This window comes from Bos indicus, chromosome 3 (assembly GCF_029378745.1).
Source record: "Bos indicus isolate NIAB-ARS_2022 breed Sahiwal x Tharparkar chromosome 3, NIAB-ARS_B.indTharparkar_mat_pri_1.0, whole genome shotgun sequence".
Taxonomy (NCBI): domain Eukaryota; kingdom Metazoa; phylum Chordata; class Mammalia; order Artiodactyla; family Bovidae; genus Bos; species Bos indicus.
In genome coordinates this window covers 10,703,619-10,725,901 of record NC_091762.1, presented here as the reverse complement: position 1 = coordinate 10,725,901, position 22,283 = coordinate 10,703,619, and the positions used below count along the sequence as shown (strand labels likewise).

Here is a 22,283-nt window from a genome sequence, read left to right as displayed (position 1 = left end):
TCAGATTCACTCACTTGTCTCCTTCTCCACTGTCTTAATGTAAGCCAATGCCACATCACACATATCTCGAAACTTATGTCCCATCAGGGTTTTCCCTCCAGACCTTCTCCAAACTTCAGCTAGAATAATCTTTCCAAAATAACAAATCTGAGTGTGGCCACCCCTGCTGCCATTCATACACAAACTGTTAAAATTTTTCATTGCTGGTATCTGTTCTTATAATAAAATCCAAACTTCATAGAAAGATTTATCAGCCCCTCCATAATCTGGCTCTCAGCATTTGGCTCCTATCCCATAGCCTTCCTGGCGTTTTGTTGCTCTCCCTTTCCTCCATGGCTTCATACCACTTCTTCAAGGGAGACTTCCATGACTCTCAGCCTTCCAGATATTCCATGACATTCTCTGAATTTCTTTTAGCAGAGGGCTCACCAGAACATGTTGGGATGCTATAATCAATGTCTGCCTTCCACATTGTACAGTGAGCTCTCTAAGGATCGGACTCATGTCTGTCCTGCTCCCCAACATCCCCCCATTGCTTCCCCAAGTTCCTGGCACACAGTAAGCACTTAATGAGGACTGGCTGAGTAAATGAACAAATGCTGCTTTTCTTGTGAATAACTCAGTACTTTATACTGGCATTTCTCTAAATTCCCTGTGAATCGCGATTATTTGTATATGAAAAAAATGACCGTAATTAAGAGTTGACTGAATTAAAGGAGAAGAAGCAACTAAGAGTGATTTATCCATCGCTGGAAGGGTGGGGAGAAAAGGGACCGCTCTTGCATTGTTAGTGGAAATGCAAATTGATACACTGGAGTACAGTGGATACAGTGGAGTACAGTATGGAGACTCCTTTAAAAACTAGGAATAATACTACCGTATGACCCAGAAATCCCACTACTGGGCATACACTCTCAGTTCAGTTCAGTCACTCAGTCGTGTCCGACTCTTTTGACCCCATGAATTGCAGCACGCCAGGCCTCCTTGTCCATCACCAACTCCCGGAGTTCACTCAAACTCACGTCCATCAAGTCGGTGATGCCATCCAGCCATCTCATCCTCTGTCGTCCCCTTCTCCTCCTGCCCTCAATCCCTCCCAGCATCAGTCTTTTCCAATGAGTCAACGCTTCGCGTGAGGAGGCCAAAGTACTGGAGTTTCAGCTTTAGCATCAGTCCTTCCAAAAAACACCCAGGACTGATCTCCTTTAGAATGGACTGGTTGGATCTCCTTGCAGTCCAAGGGACTCTCAAGAGTCTTCTCCAACACCACAGTTCAAAAGCATCAATTCTTCGGCGCTCAGCTTTCTTCACAGTCCAACTCTCACATCCATACATACACTCTCAGTAAACCATAACTGAAAAAGACACATGTACCCCAATGTTCACTGAAGCACTAGTTCATTGCAGCTATTTACAATAGTGAGGACATGGAAGCAACCTAGATGTTCTTCGACAGAAGAATGGATAAAGAAGGTGTAGTACACATACACAATGGAATATCACTCAGCTATAAAAAGGAACACATTTGAGTCAGTGCTAATGAGGTGGATGAACCTAGGGCCTATTATACAGAGTGAAGTAAGTCAGAAAAAGAAAGACAAATATAGTATACTAATGCATATATATGGAATCTAGAAAGATGGCACAGATGAACCTGTTTGCAGGGCAGCAAAGGAGACTCAGACGTAAAGAACAGACTTTTGTTCACAGTGGAGGAGGGAGAGGATGGGATGACTTGAGAGAGTAGTACTGAAACATATACATTTCCAGAGATATGGATATGATATCCATAAATATGATTTCCGTAAAACAGATAACCAGTGGGAATTTGCTGTATGATGCAAAGAACCCAAAGCCAGCTCTGTGAGAACCTAGAGGGGTGGGATGGAGAGATAGGAGGTTTAAGAAGGAAGGGACATGTGCATGCCTGCGGCTGATTCCTGTTGATCTATGACAGAAACCATCATAAGACTGTAAAATAATTATCCTCCATTTTAAAATGAAATAGAAATTAAAAAAAAAAACTAATAAAAAAAGAGTGATTTATCCCAGAACTCTCCCATAGAGTAATTTAATTCAAAGGAAAAGAATTATTTGACAAAAACCTAGAAACTGGAAGCAGTTTAACAGTGTTACCTAAAGATCTTGGAGAAAAGTTTTGAATGATAATGTATTCAGATTAAGATAGACAATGAAAAGGATACTTTATAGCAGGCTGGTTTCCTGAGGGGCCACTTTGGAAACTATGGAGAAATACATATTTTACTTTAAAAACCTAGAAGAGAAGAATTTGTTATAGGATACTATAGACAACATCTGAATTTGAAGGATTACTAAATAAGACATCTCTTAATCTGGATAAAATTGGACTCTATCTCCTATGCTTTATACACCTTTAACCAATAATCTGCTCCTCACTCATGCCGTTTCAGATAAGTCTGACATTTTATTTCTCTTCTTTTGTATATGGATCATGGATGAGATTTACAGACAACACATGCGCTGAAATGGGATAGATGTGATCTTTGACCAAAATCAAGTCAGAAAAGAACAAAGTTTAATGTCTGTGACTTGATACACAAATAAAAAAGTAAAAGAGTATCTAATAAATGAAGCCCACATGTCATAAGGGAAATGCTGTATGCAAGAACACTGACTTCAGAGAAAAAAAAGAGTTTAGATTTTGCATCGGAAAACCCAGGCTGGTACTGTTAAGTAAGATTTCCAGCAGGTGGCGCCCTGAACCAATTAATGTGAAACACAAGCCCCAATGTGCTGTTAGATACACCTATGCTGTGTGTCTCTCAGTCTTTTCAACCCCATGGACCGTAGCCCGCCTGGCTCCTCTGTGTCCATGAGGATTCTCCAGGCAAGAATACTGGAGTGCGTTGCCATTCCCTTCTCCAGGTTAGACACACGTACATTTTAAGAATTAAAATCACTTACATACTCAGGAGATTGTGGAGTTCCATGCACTCTGTGGAACACGTAAATACATTGTACCTGAACACATTCTTCCACGGGGGACTAGAGTAACAGCATATTATGAAGGCTCACATTAACAAGCCAGACATACAAATATACATATATATGTATGTGAACTTGGATCTGTTTCTCAGAGCCAGTCTCTCTCCTCCAAATTGGTCCTTTAATACCATCTAGTAAATATTCCACCCTCCTCTGCTATATCATCATTCTCTCTCTCTCTCCACAAGCACTAACCCAGATGTCTATGGTTTCTTTAAACACCAACATCCTCTTTTTCCCAATTACTCTCAGAAGATGGCATGATCACTTCCTTCAAAAGAAGGACAAGGAGGAGGGAGAGGAGGAGGAGGAGCCAGCTCCATCAGCAGGTAGAACTGTCTTATCTTCCAGATGCCAACAAGCAAATCTGCATCTGCACCCATTCTATCACCTTGCCCTGCTTCCTTCCTTCAGCAAGACAGAAGGCAGCTCTACAGGCACCAAAGCGACTCCCTTTTAGCATGCTCTACATCCTATGCCCCTCCTACTTTCTCAGAAACCCTAAGCATCATTTTCTTCTCTATTTCTTTCTCTTGACTATTCGGATTCTCCTTCTCAGTGATTTCCTCCCCAGGGGTTTTTCAAACAGCTCAAGTCTCTCCCACTGACACAGATAAAATGGGTGGACATATAGGTACAGGTTCGACCGTGAGTTAATCATTGCTGAAACCAAGTGATGGGCACATGAGGGTTCATAATACTACTCTGTTGAATTTATTTACATTTGAAAATTTCCAAAGTGAAAAGTTTTAAAAAGAAAAAACAAAAAACACATTCTTGTTTGGCTCTTCCTGTCTTCCAGCTCACCAGCCTTCCTTCATCCCTTCTCAGCCAGACGTCTAAGAGTGGCCTTTCTGTGTTCTCTCCTCATCCTCCCCTCCCTTTTCTCTGCACCCCAATCTGGTTTCTTGCCCTTTTACTCCATAGAAAGTGAAAAAAACCTACCACCAGCTTTCACATATCTTACTCTAACGGATAAGTTTAGTTCTGCTTATTCTTGGCTCTGCGGTGGCACGTGGTACTCAATCAAGTCCCTTCTTAAATGCTCCCTTCCTTTGAATTCAGAAATGATATTCTGGTTTCCCTGCCACTTCCCTTGCCATTGCTTCTCTCTTTTTCTACTGTGCCATTAAACAGTAGAGTTTTTCTTAGCTCATTCTTAGGTCCTTCTCACTCTACTCTTTCTCTTGTGTGATCTCATTCACACTTTTGGCTTCAAATTCCACCAACATGCAGATGACTCCCAAAATTAAATCATTAATTCAGACCCTGACCCAGCTCTTAGCTTCAAAGCACCTCAAAGTTAGAAGCTCAGAGCTGAGCTCACCTACCCTGAACCTGGCCTTCTTGCAGGGTTTTCCTATCTTGGTCAATAGTAGGCAAGCCAGAAATCTTGGAGTCCCCTTTGACAGCTCCTTCCTCTTTGTACCATTACCAATCTACTACCAAATCCTGCACATTTTTGCTCATAAACATCTCTAAAACCCATCTGCTGCTGCTGCTGCTGCTGCTAAGTCGCTTCAGTCGTGTCCAACTCTGTGCGACCCCATAGACGGCAGCCCACCAGGCTCCCCCGTCCCTGGGATTCTCCAGGCAAGAACACTGGAGTGGGTTGCCATTTCCTTCTCCAATGCATGAAAGTGGAAAGTGAAAAGTGAAAGTGAAGTCATTCAGTCGTGCCCGACTCTTAGCAACCCCATGGACTGCAGCCTACCAGGCTCCTCCGTCCATGCGATTTTCCAGGCAAGAGCACTGGAGTGGGGTGCCATTCTTCTCCCCATCTACTTTTCTCTAACTACACCACCACCACCATCGCCCAATCCAAGCTAACCTCACTTCTCCCAACGACTACTGAACTGCTATTCAGCTCCAGTGTCTGTCTTGGCACCTTTCCATCCTGTCCTCTGAACAGCAGCTGGAGCAATCATTCTAAAATGCAAAGCTAATCACGTTATTCTTTGGCTTAAAACCCTTCAGTGGTTTCGCCTTGTTTTTCGGATAAAAACAAAACCCCTACAGTCATGACAAAGCCCTGTGGGTCAGCTTCCTGTCTCTCTCCAATTTCATTTCATGCCTCTTTCTGCCTGCCTCTCTGAAGTTAAACCACACTTGCTTTTTAGCCATTTATTCTCTCTCCCACCATGAGACCTCTGTGCTCCCTGTTCCTCTGTCTGGAAAGCTCTTTCCTTCATTCTCTGCCTGGTTATTTCCTACTGATCTTCAGAGTCAAGTCAAGAGACATTTCCTGGAAGAAGCTTTCCTTGGCCCCTCCAAGGAGGTCAGCTCCCTCTATCATAAACTTCCTCCCCTCTATTGTCTACCTCTTCATTCGTAGTTGCAATTCTACAATGTATTTGCGTATAATCTGTGCCTCTCTTTGTTCATCTTTGTATCCCACCAGCACCTAGCTCAATGCTTAGCACACAGTAGGTGCTAAGTAAGTATTTGTTGAATGAGTAACTGAATGAATGTCCATTCTCGGTCAGGTTTCTGTATACTTAAGCTGTCTCCAGGCTACCTCCCCCAGCATCTCTGAGTGAATACTCAGGGGTCACAAGCTCATTTTTAATATTAAGATATTTCTGTGCTTTTATAACTAGTATATACCAGATACTCATATGTGGGACATGCCAGGCACTATTTTTACTATAAAGTTTGCAGCCAGATAATTATTTGTGTACCTAAAAATGCAGGTATAATGAAGTAAAACCCCAAAACTGTACTAAAATATAGAATAAAGCATAAGACTTCAAAGAAATATTGTACTTGTCAAAAACCACTTTAGTCTCTGCTTCCTGACATCTGGGGGTAAAAAAATCACTCTCCTCCACTGTTAGGGGCACAGTTAAGTAAAAAAAATGTTAAAGTACTGTTGGAAGTTTGTGCATAATTAGAAAAGAAAATAAGCTGCATATTCCTTCAAAATACGTATAATTGGTTCTAAATTGTCTGCTATTTTGGATGGCACCATGCTGCTGCTGCTGCTGTTAAGTCGCTTCAGTCATGTCCAACTCTGTGCAACCCCATAGACAGCAGCCCACCAGGCTCCCCCGTCCCTGGGATTCTCCAGGCAAGAACACTGGAGTGGGTTGCCATTTCCTTCTCCAATGCATGAAAGTGAAAAGTGAAAGTGAAGTCGCTCAGTCGTGTCTGACTCTATCGACCCCATGGACTGCAGCCTACCAGGCTCCTCCATCCATGGGATTTCCTAGGCAAAAGTACTGGAGTGGGGTGCCATTGCCTTCTCCATGGCCCTCCTCAAAAGTGGACTATAGATGTAGCAAAAGGAAGATTATTAGGGGCTGTTAGTGATTCGTAGATGATGCTCCTCCAAAACTCAGGACTGGGCTGGGTCCATGGCAGGCAACTCCCAGGAAGTGCCCTGGCCAGGAACACAGCAGCCAACCTCTGGGCTCTTACCTCCTCCCAGCTCCCCAGGAATCTGTCTGTTCTCTGGACACCCTGGTGCTCATACCTGGCTTTAAAACCCAGCATTTCTCCTAGTTAAAAAGACTTCACGTGACCCTCTCCATGGGGCCTGTGAAACCTTGTTCCCAGAACTGGACTAATGATTCCTGCAGGCTTCTATGCTCAGAGCCCCAGAGAGAAGTCCAGAGCTTCCTAGTGAGCACGGGAGACAGTCTCTTGGTGATGACTACTGTAAGATGCATCATGCATTTCTTACTCCCTCTAGCACTCCACTGTGCCCAAGCATTTTCAAGGTATGGAGACATGTGGTCCATGGCTAAGTCCCCCAGAGCCTCACACACGATCTCCAAGAAACTAGCTTGAAACATTAAATCTGAAGAAGGCTGGTTGGACAAACCATCCGTAAACAAAGGAAGCTAGTGTTTGTTTCTGCACTTATTATGGATCTACCTATCCAGACCCTTTTCCATTTTACCTTATTTAATTCTAGATATTAGTTGGATCTTCTAGAAGAGGAAACCAAGGCTCAAGAAACCTAGTGCATGCCCAAAGATACACAAATAGACAGCAAGACCGCTGATGCAGACCCAGGCCCGTGTCGTCCCCTAACAGTTGTTTCCTCTGCTATGCTTGTGTCTTCAGCTTCTTGTATCATAAGACTCTGTGTCTCGCCCACTGTCCATTCTCTCAGTAGAACCATCACAGGACAACATTACATTACAGAAGCAAAAAGATACATCTTCCAAGGAGGACACAAAGAAGTTTAAAGATGTTCTGTTCCATTACAATTTATAGGAACTGAAAAAAGACATAAACACTGAAATCATGTTTAGGAGAGTAGGTTCCACTTCCTATCGCTTTTAAATGCAAACAAAAATGAACAGCTTTGCTAGTAAGTGGAATCATTGTAAGGACAATAAACTAACTAGTTCCTAGACAAACTATAAATGATCCATGCCAGGCTAGCTTTCCAGAAATGACAGATCACTTTTGTAGGTGGACATTCTTATAAAACCCTCCATTTCTAGTGGTGTCACTTGGGAACCACACCCAGCTGCTTCTAAAAGGTGTTGTGTCCAGCAGACCAGAAAACGTTCCCTTCTCCCCAACACAGGCTATTCTTTACCAACGGTCAAAATTAACCCTTCAACACATAAATCAGATTCCACCACTCCTCTGCTCAAACCCACCAATGACTTTTCATTATCATGAAGGAAAGCTTGATCTACAAGACTTACCACTTGGTCTGCAATAGCTAAGAGTCGGACACGACTGAGCGACTTCACTTTCACTTTTCACTTTCATGAAGCATTAGAGAAGGAAATGGCAGCCCACTCCAGTGTTCTTGCCTGGAAAATCCCAGGGACGGGGGAGCCTGATGGGCTGCTGTCTATGGGGTTGCACAGAGTCGGACACAACTGAAGCGACTTAGCAGCAGCAGCAGCAGCAGCAGTGATTTGAAAATTTGGTGGAGTATTTTTTTTTTTTTTTTTTTTGCTTTGTTTCTGTAATGATTGGGTACCACTGAGTCTGGGTGAACTCCGGGAGTTGGTGATGGACAGGGAGGCCTGGTGTGCTGCGATTCATGGGGTCGAAAAGAGTCGGATACGACTGAGCAACTGAACTGAACTGAACTAGCTACAGAGAGGAAGGGAACCTGGGATTCGTGTGTCCTGCAATATGTAGATGCATCTCACACAAAGAAGACCTGCCCCATATGGTGCACTTCTTTTGAATGACCTACGGAAAGGCTAGTTGCTGGTGTCTGGACCTAAAGTCTATCTCATTTTTCCATATAAATACAGCTTTCTGCATGGTTTCAAATTTCCTAAAATATTCAGGAATGCAAAATGGTTCCTGCTTTGCAAGAATATTTAATTTATTTTGATCATAAATTTATCAGCAAGTGTGTACCAGTTTGGGAAATCACAACACTGCTGATGGTTGATATTCTTTGTGATATTTATAATAGACCTGCACTTTTTTTTGCATATCTGCATCTATAGTTATTGCATTGGAGGTGATTCTTCATATAGATATAAGACTGCTAGTGTGGCATTTATGTATTAAAATACATAGTGTTTATTACATTTCCTTACATTTCAAAAAAAGGAATTTTATTGATTTGTTTTAATTATACTTATAAGTTGTATTACCTATAAATTCACTGCAGGATAGTAAAGGAAAAGTGAGGAGATGCCAGACTTAACACACCAGGCAGAGCTGGCTGTGATGGGGTGAGTACATCATCCTGTATGACATGCCCCGTATTTTTTTTTTTTAACCACACTACCGTGGCATGTGGGATCTTAGTTCCCCAATCAGGGATTGAACCCACGCCCCTTTATTAGAAGCATGGAATCTTAGCCACTGCACTGCTAGGGAAGTTCCAACATGTCCCATATTAATCTCTGAGCTTGACTCTCTTCATCACCGTCTCCACTCCAGCCACACTAACCTTTGTGCTTTCCCTCAGTCTTCAAGCTCATGCCCACCTCAGGCTCTCTGCTCTTGCTTTGTTTCTCTGTTTGGAATGCCCATCATCTGCATTTCATCGAGCTCTCTTGCTTCATTTACTCTCCACTCACATGCCACCTCCTGGGAAAGTCTTCCGTGACCACCAGGCTTCACATCACTCTTTTATCATCGATTCCTCCAGCAGGTATCTCTACCTACAATTCTACCATAATATTATTTACCTACTTATTCTTTGTCTCTGTCACAGAAATATGCACTCCATGAGGGAAGTGGGAGATGCTATTTTGGATCCCTGTGCCTGGAAAGTGGCATAAAGTGGGTGCTTGATAAATATTTGTAAAGTGGATGAATTCATGCAAGAAGACATTGCCTGTGTTCCTGATCCCTAGGAGCTATGGCTCTTTCTCTTTTTTATCTACATAATTTATAGCCAATCTAAGTCAGCATTAATTCTTTCAAACATATCCATCAAATGCTGACCATATTTCAAGTGGTGAGAATACAATAATAAATAAGATATATCCTGTCTGCACGCTTTGTAATTAATGGCCATTTTCAGCACCTGCGAAGCATTTGAGTCCTACAGTGAAGTGACTTTATTAAAAAAAAAAAATCTACCCATTTCTATTTTATATTCTGAGTACCTTTAAAATGTAATAATTATGATATTCATAAATTTAAAAAATTCTCTCTCTTGTGTTAAGAAAAATGTTGCTAGCACATATATAGGAATTTTTTACCAATTTGGAAAATCTTACCACTGGTCCTGGTGATGTTCTTCTACAAGTTCCCAAAACATCACCCCTCAGAGGCTGAGGGAGCTAAAAGCTGGGTGATGCCTAAATAAGTGGAAGCTTTTAGTTCCCTTCAGTGGTGTAGCCAGTGGGGACCTCTACCTACCTGGCTGAGATGAAGTCACCTACGTAAGGCACACAGGGGCCATGTGCCCTCTGAAGGACTCCACCAGCTAGAAAGCCCATTCCGTCCTCTCTGTTAGGGCAGCACAGGTCAGTACCAGCCCGAGCTGGTGGCATACAGCCACCCTGGAGGTCCCAGGCAACAGCTGATCATTCAGAGCCTTTCATTCCCCTACTCTCTGGCCAGGCACCTTTTCTGCATGCTGAGGAGTGAGACAAAAGCAACCCCCAAACTAACAAAACCTATACACTTGCACGCAGCTCTACAGAGCTATATAGAGCTGTACAATGGACTTTCTCATTCATTTTCACATTTGGAAGATGGACAGTACAATTTTGTTTTAATAAATAAGCAAGTTAAAGATCAGAGAGGCTTGGAAACTTGGCAAAGCTGCAACTTAAACCAGGATCTCCTGATTCCAAGTTAGAAAATGGAAACCATTGTCTAGCTACAATCAGGTTCGGGGGATTATCTGTGGAGTTAAATTCTCACTGATATAGAACTTGACCTGAGGAGCTGGCTACATTGCACCCTGATCAAGCACTTGAACGAATCTCAGTTCACTGCCTACTTGGGCACACATCCCATCCCAGCTCCCATGATTTCATAAAGACTACATTTCATAAAGAATACATTCATAGAGAGCTTCCAGAATTGAGAAAAGCTTAGAGTGAGCCATGATGAATGTATACCCTTGTCCCGAACTTTCACAGTGCTAGAAACTGTTGGCATTCAGCAGCACCATTATAATAGATGATGCAGGGGAGTGAGGGGTGGACTAGAAAGATGTAGATAGTATTCTGGCTGAAAACTCTGAAATGCCTCTTCTGTAAACTCCTTCCCTACAATCCCCCATGCTCCTATCCACACACACAGACCAATTTTTCCTTTCAGGCCTGACCTTAAAGCAAAAAGATGTAGGATAAACTGAGCTAAAAATAAAAGGCTCCAGAAGGGCTGTCCAGGGATTTCAGGTCCAAAGGCCATATCCATTGGGCTGTCAGGAAAGAGTTAATATCAGAACTGGTGTTCCATCAAAGTAACTCAGGAAGGTAAAACTGTATTGGTTCTTATTGCAAGATTCCTAAGTCCCTTTAAAAGTACCAGACTAACTTCAAAAGAATTTCAGGAGTTTCAGCTTGCTGCAAACGCACACAAGTCCCCAAGCTAAAAAAAAAATTGATGGATTCATTTTGATATTTGGCAAAACTAATACAATTATGTAAAGTTTAAAAATAAAATTAAATTAAAAAAAAAATATATATATATATATATCGGTCTCCTTCCAGAGTCCTCCTGTCTGCCGTATCAATTCCCCACTTCTTAGCATGGATTGGATTCTCCTATCTCACCCCATCCCAGCTTCTTCAGAGCACAAGTGACAGCTGGCCGTGTCCTCTGGTCACCTGTCCAGAGCCCTGGGTTGGAGAGATGCTGACTCCCCAGCAGTCAGGAGGAGAGGTGAGTCTCCTCAGGTTTCCCGAGTTCACCTGAGGTGGAGGTCAGTTCCCGGCTCAGGCGGTTCCCTCTAGCTAATAGACTAGAGGCTGCAATATGAAATGAAGAGAGCCAAACCAGCCCAAAATAGAAAACCAATTCGACCAAGCTCCCAATCTTCCTGACTGTGGCCCATTAGATGAAGTAGGGAAAGAGAGCTGAAGTGGATGCAGGATGAGAGAGCTGGTGAGAAAACTGCTTGCTGGAAACCAAGAATTATGAAAAGAACATTCTGATACAAACCTCAAAGCCTGTCTGGCAAGCAGGAAAGGCTGCAAACTTTGCAGTCAAGACCACTGAAGTGTAAGACCTTGAATTTCTGGGGACAAGTTCGTCTCCTGCTGATAATTAGCATGCTGCTGTGTAGTTTATTCCACTGAGATGAAGAACAATGATTACATCTCACCTTGTAGAGGAGGAAGTGAGTGATGAGCCTTAGCACACACACACAAAAGCCTATCCTTTGGAATACAAAAGGATAGCCGACAAAGACAGCACAGGTCCTCACCCTCTACAGGACCCCATCCACCTCCTGACCCATCTTGGTCAAGGTGAGTGTTACCTTCAAGGACAACTGGACTTTTCCTTATCAGCATATGGGATGATCTGCCTTTTCATGTGCTCAGAGGTAAAGGAATGGAGCCATAGTGGTTTCAAAACCTATGGCCAGGCATCCCAGTCACTCTTTGCCAGTGATTTTTCTGCGAAGCAAAGGATTCAAAGGCTGTGTCAGGCTGAGCGGAGAGATGTAGCAGGCATCTGAGCCTTCGCTAGACAATAGAAAATTAATAAGGGAGGAACAGGGAAAGAACAAAGAGCGAGGAGACAGAAAAAGAGGGGAGGTCCAGGATTCCCAAGGAAAGGGGTTTTCTTTCTCTTCCCAGAGCCCCCAGGGAGGAATAAATATAACTATCAACCTAGCATGACAGCATATAAAATAAAAGAGGTACCTGCCAGGTGACCATCTCTGCCGGGACTCGAACCCGGAACCTCTGGATTAGAAGTCCAGCGCGCTCGTCCATTGCGCCACAGAGACCTCACCACACACACAGCATCAGCACCAGAACTGAAAAAGCACATACCTTCTGCATCACCGAGCCATCTCAGCATCCTGCTCTCTGAGCGGTGGGGGGACAGGGACAGCTGGAAAATCTGGAGTGGAGATCCACCAGCAGGCTCCATCAAAGCTTTTCTCAGTACCCTGGGTCCTGGGGTCCGCAGAGGATCGGAGGAATGTGAAAGTGGTCATTTCCCCAGTCCCAGAATCTCTGATGGAGTAGGACAGAGCGTGAGTCTTTGCTCTTCGGTTCCTCTCCATCCCTAAGGGAGGCAGGGAGACCGTCTTTCTATTCTCATGCTAATTAAGCAGAGTGCACCCAGTCCAGGAGAGAAACCCGAAGCCTTCTCTACCTCCACCCCTCTCCCTCACTGTGGTTTCATCCCAGTCCAGCTATTCTCAGACAGGGGCTGGGCAAAGCTGGGAGATTTAGGAAAACCCTCGATCCCTGAGACAAAGAAGCTTGCCTCCGTAAAGAAACAGTGTGAACGGCAGCAAAGACTGGCAGGGAAACTGGGCTCCAGAAGACGGTACAATCCTCAGCTTTGAGAGCTGTATCTATGGAGCCTGGGAAGAGGGAACGGGAGTCTGATATGATGCTCCTTCAGCATCCTCTAGAACTAAGGATGGGAGTGGAGACGGAGCAGCGGTCTGTGCGTTTGAGAGAGAGACAGAACAGACAGAGAGGGAAGGTGGGAAGAAGGGCACACGGGGGGAGGGTGAGTGTGGCAGCTCTGTAATGAAACACAGATGGTCTTCAAGCAACCCTCCACCAATACCTGCCTCCCTTCCCCCACCTTCCCCAGCTCCAAGTCTGCTTTTCTTTCCTCCAGGTCTGTCTTACTTAAAGAATGAGGATTTCTCAGCTGCTTGGGCTTGCTAGGTGACCCTAGACAATCAAACTGACCATCACTCCATAACCTTACATAAAGACTTCCATACCTACCCCAGATCAAATAAAACAGTTCCTATTTTTAAAAGCCTCCTAGAGAAAACAATGCCACAATCACTGTTTCCACTATGCCAGTCCTTCTGAAAGTCTAATCTAAGTCCTTCTAATCTCACCTTCAGCTCATTTTATCCTATTTGATTACCAGACACATCAGGGGACAACTGGCCTCTGTGTTTCCAATGACAGTACATTGATTGAAAGACTCTGATTCAGTGTTCATGACCCCACTCCCACTCAAAAGGTTACAACTAGAGTAAAGTGCTGGCTCAGAATCCCCTTCTCCCCAACCTCAGTGTGTGCTTCTAGGGCTACAGCTCTGGTCACTGCCCCCTGCCTCCAATTATAGCTCAAGATACAGGCGATGGCCAAGTGAAGAACAGCATGACAATATGAAGGGCTTCAATCAGAAGATCTTAAAGGGCCCTTCTAAGACTGTATCCTAGAGTAATAGCTCATACTTCCCTACCCGTTCCTCTAGCCCCAGTGATGGGATCAGGGAGCAAGGTGATTCAGTCAGGCTAGGATGCAAAGGGAAGAGTCTAACACCTGGGGAAAAGCAGCCACTCCAATCAAGCTTGCCTTTTGTCTAGGGCCTAAAGAGAGGAGCTCAGAAAAGTAAAACAGCTTACGCATATTACAAACCTAAAGCAAGGAGGCACAGGCTGCACCAGTCTTAATACGTTCACCCTAGACAGCTCCAAGAATCTGACACATAGAACTTGGTGCTGGCCAGAGACTACTACTTTGAGCGGCCAGGAACAAGGTCCTAGTCAGGGAACTCATGAGGAGGCCCAAGTACTTGTAACGCGAACCTCGATGCTCAGGCCAGCCATAAGCCCCACAGACACGAGGAAAATGAAAGCCTAGGTTATCGGGATACTTCCCACCAGACTCAGTCAGTGCTCTCTGAGACACGACACATCCTCTGCTCTTCAGAGATTGAGCCCCATACCCAAGAAATCTACCAGTCCCGAGATCTGCCCAAATCTTCACTACCTTAAGAGATCATGTGTTCCCCACAACCTGAGTGAACAGCCCCAGTTCTCCAACTTCCTCCAGACCTTCAGTCACCGTTTGATATGTTCGCACTTGGGGCTAGGGCATACATGGATGAGAGATAATAATGACATGGTCCCATCCTCAAGGATCCCATAGGTAGATTCTAATCTAGGAACTACTCTGAAAGACGGACGGGAAAAGATGGAATTGGTCTTGCTGTTTGTTGCTGTTCAGTTGCTAAATCCTGTCTGACTCTTTTGTGACTCCATGGACTGTAGCCCACCAGGCTCCTCTGTCCGTGGAATTTCCCAGGCGACAATACTGGAATGGGTTGCCATTTCCTTCAAACCTGTGTATCTTGCTTGGCAGGCAGATTTTTTACCACTGAGCCACCTGGAAGGATGGAATTAGTCTTATTGCCCAGCAAATAAGGTGCTGATTTTCCAGGTTCACACGAACCAAACAGCCAGCTTCAGTAGCAAGTTATGTAGTTTGCTAGCTTCAAAACTCTGAGAATGTGACTTAACTTCTCAATCTTCCATTTCCTCATTGTAAACTGGGAGCAATAAAAAACGCTATTGAGAAAGATGATCTGAGACTTCAAGATGTTGTCGCCCTCCTTCCTCTGTCCCATGAGTTATACTTCTTGACTATCTTGCCTGAGTTACCTCCTTCCTCATGAACACCCTTCCTTTATCCCTCCATTACTCCCCACCTCAACCTCTCCATTCTAGCAAAGAAACACCCCTCCCCAACAAGAGTCTCTCCAGGACCCTTTACACTTATATTCTATATCAACAAAAATATGCTGGACTTTGTCCAAGGACTTTTATCAAATAAGAGACATTTCTCTGACGTCTATTATTTCACTTTAAATCCATCAATCAGATAAAGCTTCTTGATAAGTGTGAATAATGTCTCTCAATTAGGTTTTTAATTTGAAAATAAGGAGGGAAACAATCAAAGAAAGTGGTAGTTTTTAAAGGGGAAGGAAAGATAAGGTTAAGCCATCAAAATGATTAAAGACAGTACATCTTTTTCTTCTCTAAGCTAAGTATGTCATTTGTGTTTATGTAAACCCTTAAGAAGATGAGTACATTCTCCTTCCAAAAAAAAATTTTGTACTGATTGAATTCTCCAAAGATCTATGACTCAAGCATTACTCATACCTCTAATTGAATGCCACCCTCTGACCCCACAGACACACTGGTGATGCTCATACCTTATTTCATTCATAAAGTGTTGCTGGGATACACGTGATAAATGCCAGAAACTTCTCCCGCTGGCCCAGAAACAAATACAATTAAATCCCACATTCTATCTTGGCCCTGCTTACAGCTTCCATGTTCTAAATGCTAAAGGATATTAGATGGAGGAGGACAGTGTAACCGTTTGGAGAGTACAGCCTTTACACACTATACTTTCATCTAGTCCCTGCTGCTGCTGCTGCTGCTAAGTCACTTCAGTCGTGTCCGACTCTGTGTGACCCCACAGACGGCAGCCCACCAGGCTCCCCCGTCCCTGGGATTCTCCATTGTCCCAAATCTTATCCATTCATATGAACATGGGCACATTCTCGCAAAGTGGTTTCCATATACCATTTTCCAATGTCCCCAACAACTATCTTATTTTCTCACCCCTAAGAGTCAGCCCATCTCATTCCTCTTGTCAGCACCTCCCAGGGAGGTTGAGAAAGGTTTGCAAGGTCAGGACTGTGGGGCTAGGCCCTACTCTGCAGAAGTTACAGGTGCTCAGTTCGTAAGTCCCTACTCTTTACACAAGGCAATGGGGACATACCCATAAAGCAAAGGGCCTTTGGTTCTTCTCCAGACACTGCATCTTTTTTGGGCCTTGCTCCCTGTCATTTGTCTATTTCTCTCATGCATTTTTCTAACCCATGATAATAAAGTTTGTATGTTCCTAAAGCCTTCTATTTCCTTCCTTCTTCAGTCAAGACTTCCCTGGTGGCTCAGATGGTAAAGGATCTGTCTGTAATGCAGGAGACCTGGGTTCAATCCCTGGGTTGGGAAGATCATGACTGAGGAACTTCTATTTTTTTACTTTCAGTCAAGGAGCTTGACTGTAGATTGCTTTTTCCCTCCTCATCTTTTCCCTGTCCTTTTAAGTAGAAAGAAGTGAGATAATCCAGGTAATAACTGAGCTTGTAATCAAGCCAAAGGAGCACAAATAGAGAGCCAATTTTGCTTTAATCACAACATCCGACTTTCAGACACCATTCCGGGTCTAACTCAGTCCCACTTGGGATATCCAGCCCTTTCAAGCTTCCTGGAAAGTAGACCTAGAACCAATCTATTTCAAAAATGGGCTAGACTTCCAAAGGGTACTCAAGGTCACAGTGGAGATACTGAGGTCAATCTCTTGTGGGGGGTCGGGGGAGGTGGTCTGAGGAATGCTGAAGAATCTGGAGATAGAATCTCCCCTTCCTGGTTGCTTCTACCTCCCATCATTTTCAGTTGACTAGAAAATTCCAGAGAGTATATCTCCAAGGATATGAAATGCTCTGTTTGGTCAAAAAGTATGAGGAAGCTAGCTGTTGCTGCTGCTGCTGCTAAGTCGCTTCAGTCGTATCCGACTCTGTGCGACCCCACAGACGGCAGCCCACCAGGCTCCCCCGTCCCTGGGATTCTCCAGGCAAGAACACTGGAGTGGGCTGCCATTTCCTTCTCCAATGCATGACAAAGTGAAAAGTAAAAGTGAAGTCGTGTCCGACTCCTAGCGACCCCATGAACTGCAGCCACGAACTGCAGCCTACCAGGCTCCTCCGGCTATGGGATTTTCCAGGCAAGAGTACTGGAGTGGGTTGCCATTGCCTTCTCCGAGCAGTGTCTAACAAAACAAGAGGAAGTGGGCTGACACATCCCACCAGATCTTTCTGGGAATTTGCTGGAAAATGTTCTCAGCTTTACCCAGGTTTTCCTCCTAAATGTGTAATTTCTGGTATTTCCTCTCTAGTTCAACACTCTTCTCTTTAAAATCCAGGCTCTCTCGTGATTTCCCTGGCAGTCCTGGAGTTAAGACTCCACACTTCCAGTGCAGGGGGTGCGGGCTAGATCCCTCAGGAAACTAAGATCCCACATGCCTCCATTACTAACTCTAAGTCGTCCCCTTCTCATGCGTTCAGTACTAACTTCCCTGTCATGTCTTCCCACTGTTTCTTCTCCTCACCATCTCCACCAGTTTCTCCTTCTTCCTCAGGGCACATCCACCTTAGTCATTTCCTGATTTAAACGCCCTTTCCCCTCTGTGCACACCGCTCCTCACTCAGGTTCATTTCACTACTTCCCACATTCTGCAGCTGCCATTCCCTAATCCTTTCCCACCCAGTCACCATCCTCTGCAAGGCACAATTTCTTGGCCCTTTCCCTATCTGTTCTCATCTCCCCTTGGATCCATCTACTCTAAGACTGTTGCCCAAGCTCACTGTTCCTGGTCTCTCCCATATTCAGCCCATTGCTCCTCTCTGTCTTCACCCTCCATAACCACTATCCCAAAGGTTTTTTGAGTTTCCCAGCCTCTCACGCTCCTTGACTCTCACCATCTCAGTAGACTGTCACTTGGCTCCAGAGTCTTGATTTTGTCTTTCCTTCATCCCCAGGCTCTCTTTTTCCTTCCTCCAGATTTCATGTCCCAGATCTCTTTCTTTTCCACCCATCTTCCTAGCCCAGACTTTTTCTCCTTCTTAAATCTTCAGTTTATAGTTCTTGTTCTGAATCTCTCTACCCAGTCCACACAGATCAAGATTCCTGAGGGTTGTCCAGAATGACCTGCTGGTCCTTCCCTTCCTTTCCATTTTCGCCTCTAGACATCCTGGAATCTTCCTGTCTCCACGACACACCTGTGTCTCTTCTAGTTCTTAGATTGTGGCTCTGTGCACCACTGGCTTTAAAACCAGGAGGCCCCAAATAGGGCCCTGCTAATCCCCATGGCATTTAGTTACCAGAGGACAGGCTGGCAACTAGGCTTCTTAATCTTCATAGTGACAAGGGGCCCTTGATTCTTAAAAGGTCAAATGCTCTAGGCTAGAGGTCAAAGAATTAGAAGATGCATCCTTAAAACGCCAATTACTCTGTAGTCATTGGCCAAGGGATTCAAGAACATTGGTTTTGCCTAATATTAGGAGTAAACTGGGCTTTCTTTTTCTTTTGCCTACCTCAGCTCCACTTCCCATTCAGCCAGGAAGAAACCTTGAGGTGAACACAGCAAAGTAGACTCATAATGGCCAGACAAGAACGGTACTCATCTTTTACAATACATCAGTTTAATTAAACCAAAAAGTACATCCATGAAAGTTTCAACTCCAGGAACTAAATTTGTCCTTATTAAGGACCTTCTGCTTGACAAGCGATTGTTGTTGTAGTTGTTGTTGTTCAGTCACTAAGTGGAAGTGGAGTCGCTCAGTTGCGTCTGACTCTTTGCAACCCCGTGGACTGTAGCCCACCAGGCTCCTCCATCCATGGGATTCTCCAAGCAAGAATACTGGAGTGGGTTGCCATTTCCTTCTCCAGGGGATCTTCCTGACCCAGGGATCGAACCCAGGTCTCCCACATTGCAGGCAGATGCTGTAACCTCTGAGCCACCAGGGAAACCCTGTTTAGTCACTAAGTTGTGTCCAACTCTTTGTGACCCCATGAACTGTAGCATACTAGGCTTCCCTGTCCTTCACTATCTCTTGGAGTTTGCTCAAGTTCATGTTCATTGAGTCAGTGATGCCCGTGACAAGCCATAGCAACATCTATACTATACAGTCTATCCTTACATGACAGTCCATTACTACCTGCACACTGGAAACAGGGTCATGGGAAAGCATTTTACCTTGAGTAAACCAGTTGGTCTCCTCCAGTTTCAGTTTCTCCTCCTTTAAAAAGCGGCAGCTGAATTTCCAAGGTCCTTCCTCGTGCTAACTATCTATGATTCTAAGAGTCATTATTAACAATAGACATAATGATGATAAAAGGATTTTGAACTTCTTATCTCATTTTAGCATCAGAACAGCCCTACATTATGGAAAAAGTGATTATCCTTATGCTCCTTTTACAAAAGAAAAACCTTGATGAAAGACACCAAGTGACATACCCAAAGTCACTTAGCTCAGAAGTGGTGGGGCTGGGGAGCTGTGTTCCGACCTCTGCCACCACTTCGAAGGAGGCATCCACTGAGAGGCACGGGGTGCCCGTATGATTTGTCCCAGGAAGTGAGATTCTGAGAATTTTTCTCGCATTTGTGTTCAGAGGGGGACAGCCTAAGGAAGGACAGGAGGGCCTGGAAATGGCCCCAGGGTAGAGGAGGAGATAGAGGTAGAGGAAGAAGCTATGGCGTTTAGAAGACAGACAGCAGCATTGGGTAAGGCAGCTCTATGTAGGCCCTCCTTTAGTGACTCACTCCCCTTTCAGTTACCTTAAGAAAAACACAGGAAACGTTTATCTGCCGTCCAGATAAATAAAATAACTTGCTTGAGATCAGTCAGTTCGTCATTCACAAAGCTGACACTTAGTTTCAGGTTTCTGACTCCTGCTTTGGTGCCTTTTTTTAAAAAATCAATCATCAAGACATCTTTTAATGAAATACATCAACTAACAGGTAGGTGAAAGCACATTTTAACAGATTCAATCCTTAGATAAAACATAGCACTCATTCATCTCATATAAATGCAAAATTTTAAAAACACTTTTTTTTCCCAGGACTTCTCTGGTGGTCCAGTGGCTATGACTTTGTGCCACAATGCAAGAGGAGCACAGGTTCAATCCCTGGTTGAGGAATTACATCCCACATGCCAAAACTAACACCTGGCACAGCCAAATAAAAAAATTAAAAAAAAATTTTTTTTTCCTTGTAATGAGAACTCTTAGGATGTACTCTTAACTTTCATACATAACAAAGAGCAGTGTTAAATTTCAGTGCCATTTTTATTCCTTTATAGTATCACTGCGGAGAAGATGATGGCACCCCACTCCAGTGGTCTTGCCTGGAAAATCCCATGGATGGAGGAGCCTGGTAGGCTGCAGTCCATGGGGTCGCTAAGAGTCGGACATGACTGAGCGACTTCACTTTCACTTTTCACTTTCATGCATTGGAGAAGGAAATGGCAACCCACTCCAGTGTTCTTGCCTGGAGAATCCCAGGGATGGGGGAGCCTGGTGGGCTGCCATCTATGGGGTTGCACAGAGTTGGACACGACTGAAGTGACTTAGCAGCAGCAGCAGCTGCATGGTATCACTGAATAACTCTTGAATCTTCAACACAGTGGTTATGCATTGGGTATGGGGAAAGGAAGGGAGAAGAAGACCAAGATGCTAAAATCAGTTAAGTATTCAGACTAAACTGATAAATTAGAAAATCAAAAGCATTGAATAAACTCTTCCCAGGACCACTGAAGGCTCCAAATGGAAAATGAGTTTAAAATAATTGCCTCATTTTTAACCTTATGCATCAGTTGAATTTTTACCACATGCTCTTATGACACTAATAAATTTTTTAAAATAGTTTGAAATTAAATTGATAATGCTAAGTGAGTACATGCTAGCTCTTTATTTTCTATATTTCTGGAGTCTATAATTTTTGTCAACCCTCTCCATCTGTAATTACATAGATTCATAAACTCGTGACCATAGAAATTAAATTACTTATCCAAAATTACAAAAATAGACTAACCATTACGGTGCAATTGGAAAACTACAGACTTTAAAGTCGGGGTTGACCAAGGTTTGAATCTCAGTTCTCCAACTTACTATGTGATGATGGGCACCACGGGGCACCTAAATGAACCTCTCTGAGGTTTGAATTACTCTTCTGATTTCTACAATGCACACAAATAATAATGCCTTTAAGGAGTAAATGAGATAAAGGATGAGAAAATCCTCAGCAGACTACTGCCAGGCAGCCTCCATTTTTATAGAGAAGAGCTTAGGCTCAGGCTTTCTTCTCTTACCCCCTACCCATTCCTCAATTGACTTCAACCAGGATAATGCAAAAATGCCCTGCCAAATTCGACAGTCTCACTTCACCTTTCTGCAGCATTTCACACCACTGACCACACCTCTGTTCTCTCAAAAATGTTTGCTCCTCTGGTTTCTGTGACAGACATTGCTCTCTTCTAATTTGCCACCCACTTCTCAGTGCCCCCCACACCCGCACTTTCTTTTTCAGCCTCCTTCACGAGGCCCTCCTCTTCCTTCTTAGATATCAGTGTTCTACAGAGGACTGTTTATCAGACGGCCAGTCAGAATGTTTAGCAGCATTTGCATAGTATTAAATAGAAAAGAAATGATAGGCTAGGATAAGACAGGATGACACAAAAAAATACATCAGAGGGCATCACTGTCTAAAAGGACTATATACTGTTTCATAAAATGTTTTGTTTGAGTTACATGTACATGGATTTGTGAGAGTGTATGTGTTCTGGGGCATAATAAAAACTAATTTTTTTTCTGTGGGTTGTGGTCAAAAATACTGCCCTAAAGTATGCCTTTTTCTCTCCTCATATTTTCACCATGAATGATCTTAAACACCCCCACACCATATACTACCAACTATGAGCTAAAAATGCCCATACCCGTATCTGAAAGCCAGACATCTCACTTGAAAGCCAGGTTGATATATTTGGCTGCCCTGAAATAGCCATCCCTATGTGACTCGCAGGAATCTCAATTGTAAAATGTACAAATCTGAGCTTATAGTTCCCCATCAATCTTCTGCTCTTCCTGTTCCACCTATCTAGCTAATGGTAGTGCCGACTCATTTATTAATTTATTTATTCCACAGACCCATAAATACGTATCATATACCAGGAAATGTGCTAGGCATTTGAGACACAGAGATCATGAAGATACTGTATCTGCTCTGGATTATGGTGAGAAACAGAAAATAAACAGAATCATAAAACAAAACAAGCTGAATGATTGTGAGGTA

At 43.8% G+C, this 22,283-nt stretch overlaps 1 long non-coding RNA gene and 1 other non-coding gene across 2 annotated transcripts in view; both read right to left on the bottom strand.

The window, feature by feature from the left end:
- Positions 1-22,283, bottom strand: part of LOC139181106 (uncharacterized) — a 78,633-nt gene that overhangs the window by 20,249 nt on the left and 36,101 nt on the right. The gene's annotated exons all lie outside the window — the stretch shown is intronic.
- TRNAR-UCU (transfer RNA arginine (anticodon UCU)) lies at positions 12,312-12,385 on the bottom strand. The gene has a single exon. It is a non-coding gene; the product is annotated as a tRNA-Arg (tRNA).